General features: G+C 38.3%; 1 pseudogene; it reads left to right on the top strand.

The window, feature by feature from the left end:
• Positions 1 to 1,785: 1,785 nt before the first annotated feature.
• Positions 1,786 to 5,956, top strand: LOC114266875 (zinc finger protein ZAT3-like; annotated as a pseudogene).
• Positions 5,957 to 10,126: the final 4,170 nt, after the last annotated feature.

Genomic DNA, 10,126 nt, shown 5'->3' on the forward strand with positions numbered 1-10,126 from the left:
CAGACCTTCCTTTTATGAAGATATACTGAAGAGCCTAGGGAACTCCTCTTTCAGGCAAACATTTCCACACTAGGAGTCAAACTAGAACCTTATACAACAGGCATTGCCCACCTTTAATTGGAGGTTGCTAGCAAAGTATAGTGATAGAGACTGATTTTGCTCACCTACTGCCACTATGCCATTTCAAATATAAGAGGATGATGTGTTTAAACTTGGGTTTGGAACCCATTTTCCACCAAGGAACCGATATTTGCTGCATAATACCCTATACCAAAGGGACTCTGGTTCAGTAGCAAATCTCCACCACCATTTTAGGAGTAGACACAGATTCACATCTCTGATTCTTCTAACACCCAGACCACCTTGCTTTATGCTCTTAGTAACCTCTGACCATTTCACTAAATGAATTTTACGCTTCAGATCTGGCCCACCCCATAAGAATGAGGCTTGAATTTTGTCTAGCTCCTTGGTAATCCCCTCAGGAAGCTTAAATAATAATAAGTAGTATACAAGTATACTTGATAACACTGCTTTCACCAAGGTTAATCTACCTACAAAAGATAGTAGCTTCCTTTTCCACCCGGCTAGCCTTAGTTTTACCTTATCAACTACAGGTTTCCAAGTTTTCTTTCTTTTAGGGTTTGCACCCAAGGGCAGACCTAAATACTTGATTGGTAAATTTTGGGTCTTGCAGTTCAAGAGGGCAGCGAACTCAGGAAGGGCAGATCCGGAGATGCCAATCCCACAAAGCACACTTTTGTGGTAGTTGATTTTAAGCCCAGAAGCCACTTCAAAGCATCTAAGAATTCTTTTCAGATTTAGCACCTCTGATAACTCAGCGTCACAGAAAAAGAGGAAATCATCTGCAAATTGAAGGTGAACAAATGCACCTCATCATTGGCCCCAATAGATACACCTTTAATCAATATTAGGTCCATAGCTCTCTGAAGGAGAGTATTTAATGCCTCAACAACCAAATTGAATAAGAATGGTGATAAGGGGTCACCTTGCTTGAGCCCTTTTTGGGGATTAAATTCTTTTGTTGGAGATCCATTGACAAGGATAGAAATTCTAGCAGTAGAGACACACTCCTGTATCCAAGAGATCCACTTTTCGCCCAGACCAAAATTTGTTAACATTGAAAAGGGGAAATTCCAGTTGATGAAGTCGAAAGCCTTCTCGAAATTTATTTTAAAGAGCAATCCGGCTTTCTTGGATTTGACCCAGCTATCCACAACTTCATTTGCAATCAGGACTCCATCCAAGATGTTTCTACCTCCCAGAAAGGCAGATTGTGAATCACCAATTATCGAAGGCATAACTAACTTCAATTTATTTGTTAGGACTTTAGATAGAATTTTGTAGACGGACCAAATTAGACTAATAGGTCTGAATTCATTTAGTGATAGAGCTTTCTCCGTCTTAGGGACAAGAGTAATGAATGAGCTATTCAAACCTGGGATTAAGCTGCCACTGGCATGAAACTCTTGCATAAATTTGAGGACTTCACCTTTAAGCACCTTCCAAAATTTCTGAAAAAATAACAAATTAAAGCCATCTGGTCCTGGGGCTTTGTTCCCATTACAATCATTTACTGCTGCCCAAATTTTTTCTTCAGCAAAGTCTGCTTCAAGAACATGAAAGTGGGTACTAAGCTTGATACTTTTGAATTCACCTTTCAGAGTTGGCTTCATTTTCCAATCATCTTTGAACAGGTTTGCAAAGTGAAACCAAACCTCATTCTTGATAGAAGTTGGGTCCTCAAGATTCATACCCTCAACTGTGATGGAGTTAATAGTGTTCCTGGTTGTTTACTAGTGGCCATGACATGGAAAAACCTGGTGTTCCTATCCCTTTTCAGATTCCAGTTCAATCTAGATTTTTGGAGCCACTCCCATTCCATCTTCCTGCTTAGTGACCACATTTCATTCCTTTTCTCTCTTTGCAACATCAATTCATCTACATCCAGAGGTCTAGTTTCAGCTTTTAGATCAAGATCATGCAGTGCAGTTTCAGAGGCTTCTAATTTTTTTGCAACATTTCCATAAGTCTCTTGATTCCATTTTTTTAGGGCTAACTTCAGGGACTGCAATTTCCTATTCATGATGGATCCTGCAGATCCATACAGTTGAAGATCACCCAAATTGCTCTCTACCGAGGAAGCCAGTGTTGGATGTAAGGTCCATGCATTCAAAAATTTGAAAGGTTACTGATCAACCACCAAGAATCAAGCATTTATGCAAAGTTTGCAACAAGGGTTTTTCTTGTGGTGGAGCTCTAGGTGGGCACATGAAAGCCTATGGGATTGAAGATCTCAATAATGCTTGCAACAATGGAGGACTTTCCATGAGCGAGTTCCAAAACAAGGTCGAAAGTAGTAACAACTACACCAAGCGCACCTACCTTCTCTGAACCACCACCACAAACCGGTTCATGACCTACCGTGCACGTGAAGAATGTGGTAAAAAAAGTTTCCTAACATTGAACTCTCTTATCGAACATGGGAAATATTCGATAGATGGGACTGTCTCTCCCATGCCATTGTTGTCACCAACTAGGGTTGGATCGTTCAGGCCTTCCACGATAATGGGAAAGTATGATAAAATTTTCGATTCAATGGATGAAGAAGAAGACCTAACCAAGTGTTTGGTGATGTTATCGAATAGAAAAAATGAGGATGAAGAGGAAGACAAGGGTAAAGAAGTGGTGGTGAAAGGAATGTTTCAATGCAAGGCTTGTAAAAAGGTTTTTAAATCACACCAAGCATTGTGAGGGCATAGAGGTAGTCACAAGAAGGTCAAAGGTTGTTTTGCTTCAAGATTCGACAATACAGATGATAATAATGAAGATATTGATGTCGAGAAAGATGTCCTCGTTCAAGCCAATCTCTCTCCCATTGATTCATAATCTCAATCAAACATCATTGGAGACTTCAAGGAAGTCCAAAGTGCATGAATGCTCTGTTAGTGTATTATAATGTTAATGTCATATATAGCTACCATACATTAGCATATATTATATACATGTAAAGTAAAATGTTTATTGTAATGTTTATTGTTTCTGCTTTCGATGTATTTGGCATCCTATGTACAACACTCTCCTCTCTATAAAAGAGAGTGAGCTTCTCCTTGTGTAATACAGATTCAATATCTATCAATACATAATTTATTCTCTCTTTCTCTATATATTAATTCTAATATGGTATCAGAGCTAGGTTAAGAACCTAATAATTTTGCTTCACCGGCAGGCAGCAATCTCGCCTTGGCCGCCCGCCGGACAAACCCATATCAGTAAACACAGCATCCGAATCAACCCAAAAGATCCACTCCGCCTCCGATTGGGCCACCATCATCGCCCGAACAACCGGTATCTTTTATACCAATATTCATCTGGTACAAGAAGTTATTTTGAAGAACTGGAAGTAGTCTCAACTATGGCAGTAACGGACAGTCCTCTAGAGCCATCATCATCAACTACCACTACAATCGTCATTGGCACCACTAAAGCATCTAGGCCTAGATACCTTTGCTACACCTCCCTCCAAAACAAAGCTACTGTTGGGCTTGCCACTGCTGAACAGAACGCACCAGAAATAGGGGGACCCACCATCAGAATCGCTCTCAGTCACCATAGACGCACTGTCGCCGCCGCCACCATCGGCAAAGAGCTGGAGCATTTACACCCACTGCGAGATCACCTCCAAGTACGAGATCCTCTATCGAGTCGGCTCCGGCGCCTACTTTGATGTCTACAGAGCTTGCTAACTCTCCGACTCCTCATCGTCACCCTCAAAGAGGTCCACGACTACTAGTTCACTTTTCGCAAACGCGCCACCCACAAACACATTAGCTCCGGCCATCACTAAGAGAAGGGAGGAGGGTTTTCCCATCTGCCATTATTCGCGACTACCGCGGTCTGAGATTGACCACCATTGGCAGAAGTTGCATACACGCCGGCGAAGCGCCACTCCACTGGACAAAGTGCCTCCACAATAGACAACAACCCATGCCTTCTTTCTCTCTAACAGTAATTTTCCACCACCCAACTTTCTTTTTATTTTATTTTATTTTATTTTATTTTATCACACATACTTAAAACAGAACCAAAACAAAAACAACACCAAAACCAGTCCACTTTTCAACCCATCATCCACATCTTTATTTTGACAAAAACCCAACTTTATTTATTTTATTTTATCTTCTTTTTTCCATTAAAAAAAACTCAGAACCCATCCTCCCTTTTCTCTCTCGAGATTTCATTATTTTAACACTCAGTTGGTGAGCCTTTCCAGATTCGTGTTCCCACTACCTTCATTTTATTTTATTTTATTTTTTCTATCTTTCTTTTTCCATCAATCTTTCATTATTATACAACTCAGTTGGTAAGTATCATCCCTTTTTCATTATCTTATTATTATTTTTTTCTTCTGCCCAAAAAAAAAAAAAAAAAAAATCCACTCTGTGTTGAGCCGTTCCGCTCCACTTTATCAATCCCTTTGTTTCAACCTCCAATAGGTTTATATTTTCAAACCTATTTGAGTTTGAGAGGGGGTATTATACATATATCATGGTGAGCATGGTTACACATCATGCAAACCACCCAAGCTGGTGAGCATGGTTATACACTATGGGAACCACCCAAGCCACCCCATGGCGCACTCCCTAAGTCGCCCCCTTGGTGCACCACCAAAGTCTGCTACATCGGTCCAGCATGACCCCGTAAACTGTCCCGACATTGATTCCAGTTAGCTTCTCCAACGGTCTGACACGACCACATAGTATCTGCTACATCGGTCCGGCATGACCTCGTAAACTGTCCCGACATTGATTCCGGTTAGCTTCTCCAACGGTCTGACACGACCACACAGTGTCTGCTACATCAGTCCGGCATGACCCCGTAAACTGTCTCGACATTGATTCCGGTTAGCTCCTACAATGGTCTGACACGACCAGACAGTGTCTCCTATCCTATTTTTATTTTATTTTCACGTTTTGTTGCTCTCTCCAAACTCAAGTTGGTTTGTGTCTCTCCTCCTTAAGTTTGAGGGGGGCTGTTAGTGTATTATAATGTTAGTGTCATATATAGCTGTCATACATTAGCATATATTATATACATGTAAAGTAAAATGTTTATTGTAATGTTTATTGTTTCTGCTTTCGGTGCATTTGGCATCCTATGTACAACACTCTCCTCTCTATAAAAGAGAGTGAGCTTCTCCTTGTGTAATACAGATTCAATATCTATCAATACATAATTTATTCTCTCTCTTTCTCTATATATTAATTCTAACATGCTCAATTTGTCACCGGGTGTTCTCACCAGGGCAAGCCTTGGGTGGCCATAAAAGGTGTCATTGGCTTACCTCTAACATGCTAGATAATACATACTCAACAATAATACCAAAGTTTCATGAGTTCCAATAAGATAATCATCAACTATTTAAAAACCCATGTTCGAAAAGTCTCAACCGCTCGATCTCAACCTCCCCGCGAGTCTTGATGGTAATGATGAAGCTCGAATCAACCGCGATAACCCATCAAATTTTGGAGTCGTAATGAGGATCTATCTGCCTCCTCGGGGAAAAGAAGACATGGATGTGAATCACAAGAAAAGTGAGGGTAATAGTGAAGAACGCTGTGAGGTGAAGATATCAAAACTGAGTGATCTGAGGGATATGAACTTGGATGGAGAGTATTTGACATGCTTGCAAGTGGGAATTGTTCCAACTACTGATGGAGGAACTGGATCGAGCAACAACCAATTCGGTTTTTCTTTTCTTTAATCTAGATCAATAATCGGTATATTGGCTTGGCTCACATTAAGGGAAGTACTCTTTTATCAAGATGGTGTAATTACATATTCATTAATTAAACTCAAATATACAATGCTTTTTTCTTTTCCTTTTTTTCAATGTAAAAGCTTTTTACATTTATATAGTACTAGTTATAAGCTTTTACTTTCCATTCCTTTTTTTTTAATCAATAAAAAAAAAATTTAATTTATTGATGAACCGCAAAGGATCAAAATACAAGACTGTAGTACAAGGTGGTTGAATGTTTGTAGTTGGTTTCATGTTTGAAATAAATTTTATAAGAAAAAAATTTAAAGATAATTATATCATCATTGGACAAAATAATGGTTTAGATTGATTTTCTAAAAATTGAGTTATTTATTTATTTTATTTGTTTTTATTGAATTTTTTAAAATTATGTATGCAATTTTGCAATTTTTTTTAAAACTTTTTAGACACATAATCTAAACATACTTAAAAATATTTATAAAAACAAAATACGCTTTCTTGTTCTTATGTATTTATTAATTTTTTTTATAAAAAATATCACAAATGCATTTAGTTTTGGTGCATTTAAAAAGTAAAAAAATCACTTAAAATATTAAAAAAATACTGAAAATATATAATAAAAAAAAAGAAGAAAAACAAGTCAATTTTCCCAAAATCAATCAAAACTGAACAAGCTGTTGTATAAGTATAACCATCATTTAAAATATATTGAAGAAATTTTTCTTGTAAAAAATTAGAGAGAACTTTTGCAATATTTTTTTACATGCTAATTTTTTTGTTTGTTTGTTTGTTTGTTTGTTTGTTGGGATCAATTTAAGTTATTGACATGAAAAAGTATTGAAGATTAACAAGAATATGAAATCATCTTTTTTTTTTCCCCCACTGATACAACTATTATAGATATTTATACACTAATCAGTTACAACAAATCTAACAAACTAATTAGCTATGTAACTGATTCAATCTAACTTGAGTTACTAGAACTAGGTGCGATTATTGGAACTAGATGTGGTGTAGAAGTATGCTTATCAGGCTTATCAGTCCCCCTCAAGTTGACGAGGCATGGAAGCACTAACAACTTGCCTTTAAGATAGTGAAATCGAGCTGAAGAAAGGGGCTTAGTAAATACATTTACTACTTGATCAACTGTAGGAACATAGGAGACACAACACACTCACGAATAAAATGACAATCAATTTTGATGTGCTTGGAGCGAGAGTGGAAAACAGGATTGGAAGCAAGAGCCATAACTGAAACATTATCACACCAAAGAACTGGAATAGCAAAATAAGGAATAAAGAGATCTTTGAGCAACTGCTGAATCCAACACAGTTCAGCAGCAGTATGAGCCATGGACTTGTATTTTGCCTCAGTGGAAGATCGAAAGACAGTGGCCTGGTTCTTAGCAGACCAAGAGATGAGATTAGGCCCAAGATAAACACAAAAACCTAAGGTAGACCTCCTATCCACACGGTCCCTAGCTCAGTTGGGGTCAGAATAGGCATGGAGAACAAAGGGACCTGACCTAAATTGAAGCCCATGAGTAAGGGTGCCTTTAACATAGCGGAGAAGCCTTTTAAGGAAAGAAAAGTGACCAACTGTAGGGGCATGCATATGTTGACAAGCCTGGTTGACAACCAAGGTAATGTCATGCCTGGTGATGGTTAAATATTGAAGAGCACCAACTAGGCTTCTGTAGAGAGAAGGCTGAGAATAAGGTTGGTCATCTATAACAGAAATGGTAGGTTTGAGAGCCATAGGAGTAGAACATGGCTTGCAGTCTACCATGCCAGCTTTGAGCAAAAGATTAGAAGTATACTTCTATTGAGATAAAAAATAACCGTGAGAAGAAGAATGAACTGAGATACCCAAGAAATAAGAGTTTTCTCCTAATTTTTTCATAGAGAATGCTTGATGCATTTGATGAACAAGGTCATGAAGAACAAGAGAATCACTCTCAGTAAGCAAGATATCATCTACATAAATGAGGAGGATAGTAATGGAGGTGGATATGTTTCTGACAAACAAAGAAGAATCAACATGACTGAGAACAAACCCTTGAGAGAGCAAGAAGGAAAAAAAGGTAGAATACCAAGCTCAGGGAGCTTGTTTCAAACCATAAAAGGGCTTTCTTCAATTTGCACACATGTGTGGAATGAGTAGAATCAATGAACCCTTGAGGTTGATCCATATAAACTTCTTCTTCCAAGTGCCCATGGAGGAATGCATTAGAGATATCCAATTGTTTAAGAGGCCAGTTATTCTGAAGAGCCAAACAAAGCAAAATTTGAATTGTAGGTTGTTTAGCTACTGGACTAAAAGTCACTTGGTAATCGATGCCCACTTGTTGAAGATAACCCTTAGCCACCAACCTGGCCTTGTGACGAGCAATGGAGCCATCAAAGTTTTTCTTAATGCGAAAAACCCATTTGCAACCAATGGAGGATTTAGAGGAAGGTAAAGCAACCAAATCTCAAGTACACTGTGTGTGCAGAGCCTGAAATTCTTCGTTCATGGCTTGAACCCAAATGGGAGACTTTAAAGCCTGTGTAGCAGTCAATGGCTCAGTAAGAGACAGATCAGTAAGAGGTAGTTACGAAGCAGTCTGAGAGAAGTGAGCTACCTTAGATCGAGTAACCATAGGATGAAAATTCTGAAGGGAAGAATTAGGAATAGAAGGAGGAGCTAAAGGCAAATCAATAAAAATGGAGTGAATAGGTATGGAAACTGTAGAAAGAGGAAAAGTAGGCTCTAGAGTAGAAGAGGTAGATAGATGAGAAGAAGAAAGAGGACCAGAAATAGGGTAAGAGGAAGGTATATGAGGCAAAATAAGACCAGGGGAAATGGGCTTAGAAGAAGCAGAATCTGTCCAAAAGAAATAAGACATATCAGATAAAGAAGAAAGTGGTGATTTGGAAAAATGAGCAAAAGGAAGGCAAGACTCAATGAACAAAACATGCCTGAACAAATGAATTTTTCCCGTCAATGGATTCAAGCATCTATAGCCTTTAGTAGTAGGATGGTAACCGATAAACACACAAGGAGTGGATCGAGGTTAGAGTTTGTGAGAGACATAGGGGCGAAGCTAGGGAAAACATTAATAACCAAACACCTTAAGGAAAGAACAATATGGCACAGTTTGAAACAAAAGCTCAAAAGGAGATTTATGTCCAAGAGATAGACTAGGCAGTCTATTAATAAGAAAGACAGCAGTAGCAATAGCCTCAAACCAAAAAGAAATTGGCATGGAAGACTAAGATAGCAAGGCAATGGTAGTCTCAGTAATATGTTGATGTTTTCTCTCAGCTATACCATTTTGCTCAGGAGTGTAAGGACAACTAAGTTGATGAATAACACCGTGTTGAGTCAAATAAGCATCCATTTGTTTGTTAACAAACTCAGTACCATTATCAGTCCTTAAGATTTGAAGATAAGTAGCAAATTGATTTTCAACATAAGCTTTAAAAGAAAGAAATGTGGAGAAAACTTCACTTTTGACATGCAAAGGGTAAATCCAAGTAAATCTAGTAAAGTCATCCACAAACAAGAGATAGTACTTAAAACCAGAAGTAGAAGCATGAAAAGGGCCCATACATCACTATGAACAAGAGCAAATGGCCTATTAACAGTAGTAGTAGAAAGTTTAAATGGTAGTCTATGGATCTTAGCAACATTACAAGGAGTGCATGAAAATTCAGCATTATTATTTTTGGAAGCAATAGGTAAATGTTTGACAATATGTTGCATTTTCAAGGAAAAGGGATGGCCAAGTCTTTGTTGCCAAGTGGGCACAGAGACTTAAGATGGAGAGTGAGCAATGCAGGCTTGAGAATTAGGAGATGAAGAAGATGATGCAAACTGGTAAAGACCATGATGATTAGAGCCTTTATGTAGAACCTGGTTCGGAGTTTTGACCTGAATGACAAAAGAGTTAGCATCAAATGTAACTGAACAATTATTGTCCTTAGTAAGCTTATGAGCAGATGAAAGATTAGAAGAAATATGAGGAACATAGAGCATATCATTGAGATGAAGAGAACACTGAGGTGTAGGCAAAAGACCCTTACCAATATGATGAATAGATAAGGTTTGACCACTGCCCACTGTAACCTGATCTGTGCCTTGATAAGGTTGGTACAATTGAAGATTGCTTAAGTCATTTGTGATATGATTTGTAACAGCCGAATCAACATACCAAGGAGGTGTGGTAGGAATGGAAGAAGAAGAATTAGGATTTGTCAGTGCAGTATAAGTTCGAACAAATGGTGCAGAAGTAGGAGAAGAGGTTGTGTGGTGGTGAGATCGATAACTTGGATCCATTTTGTC

Source organism: Camellia sinensis, chromosome 13 (assembly GCF_055761805.1).
Source record: "Camellia sinensis isolate YWXY chromosome 13, ASM5576180v1, whole genome shotgun sequence".
Taxonomy (NCBI): domain Eukaryota; kingdom Viridiplantae; phylum Streptophyta; class Magnoliopsida; order Ericales; family Theaceae; genus Camellia; species Camellia sinensis.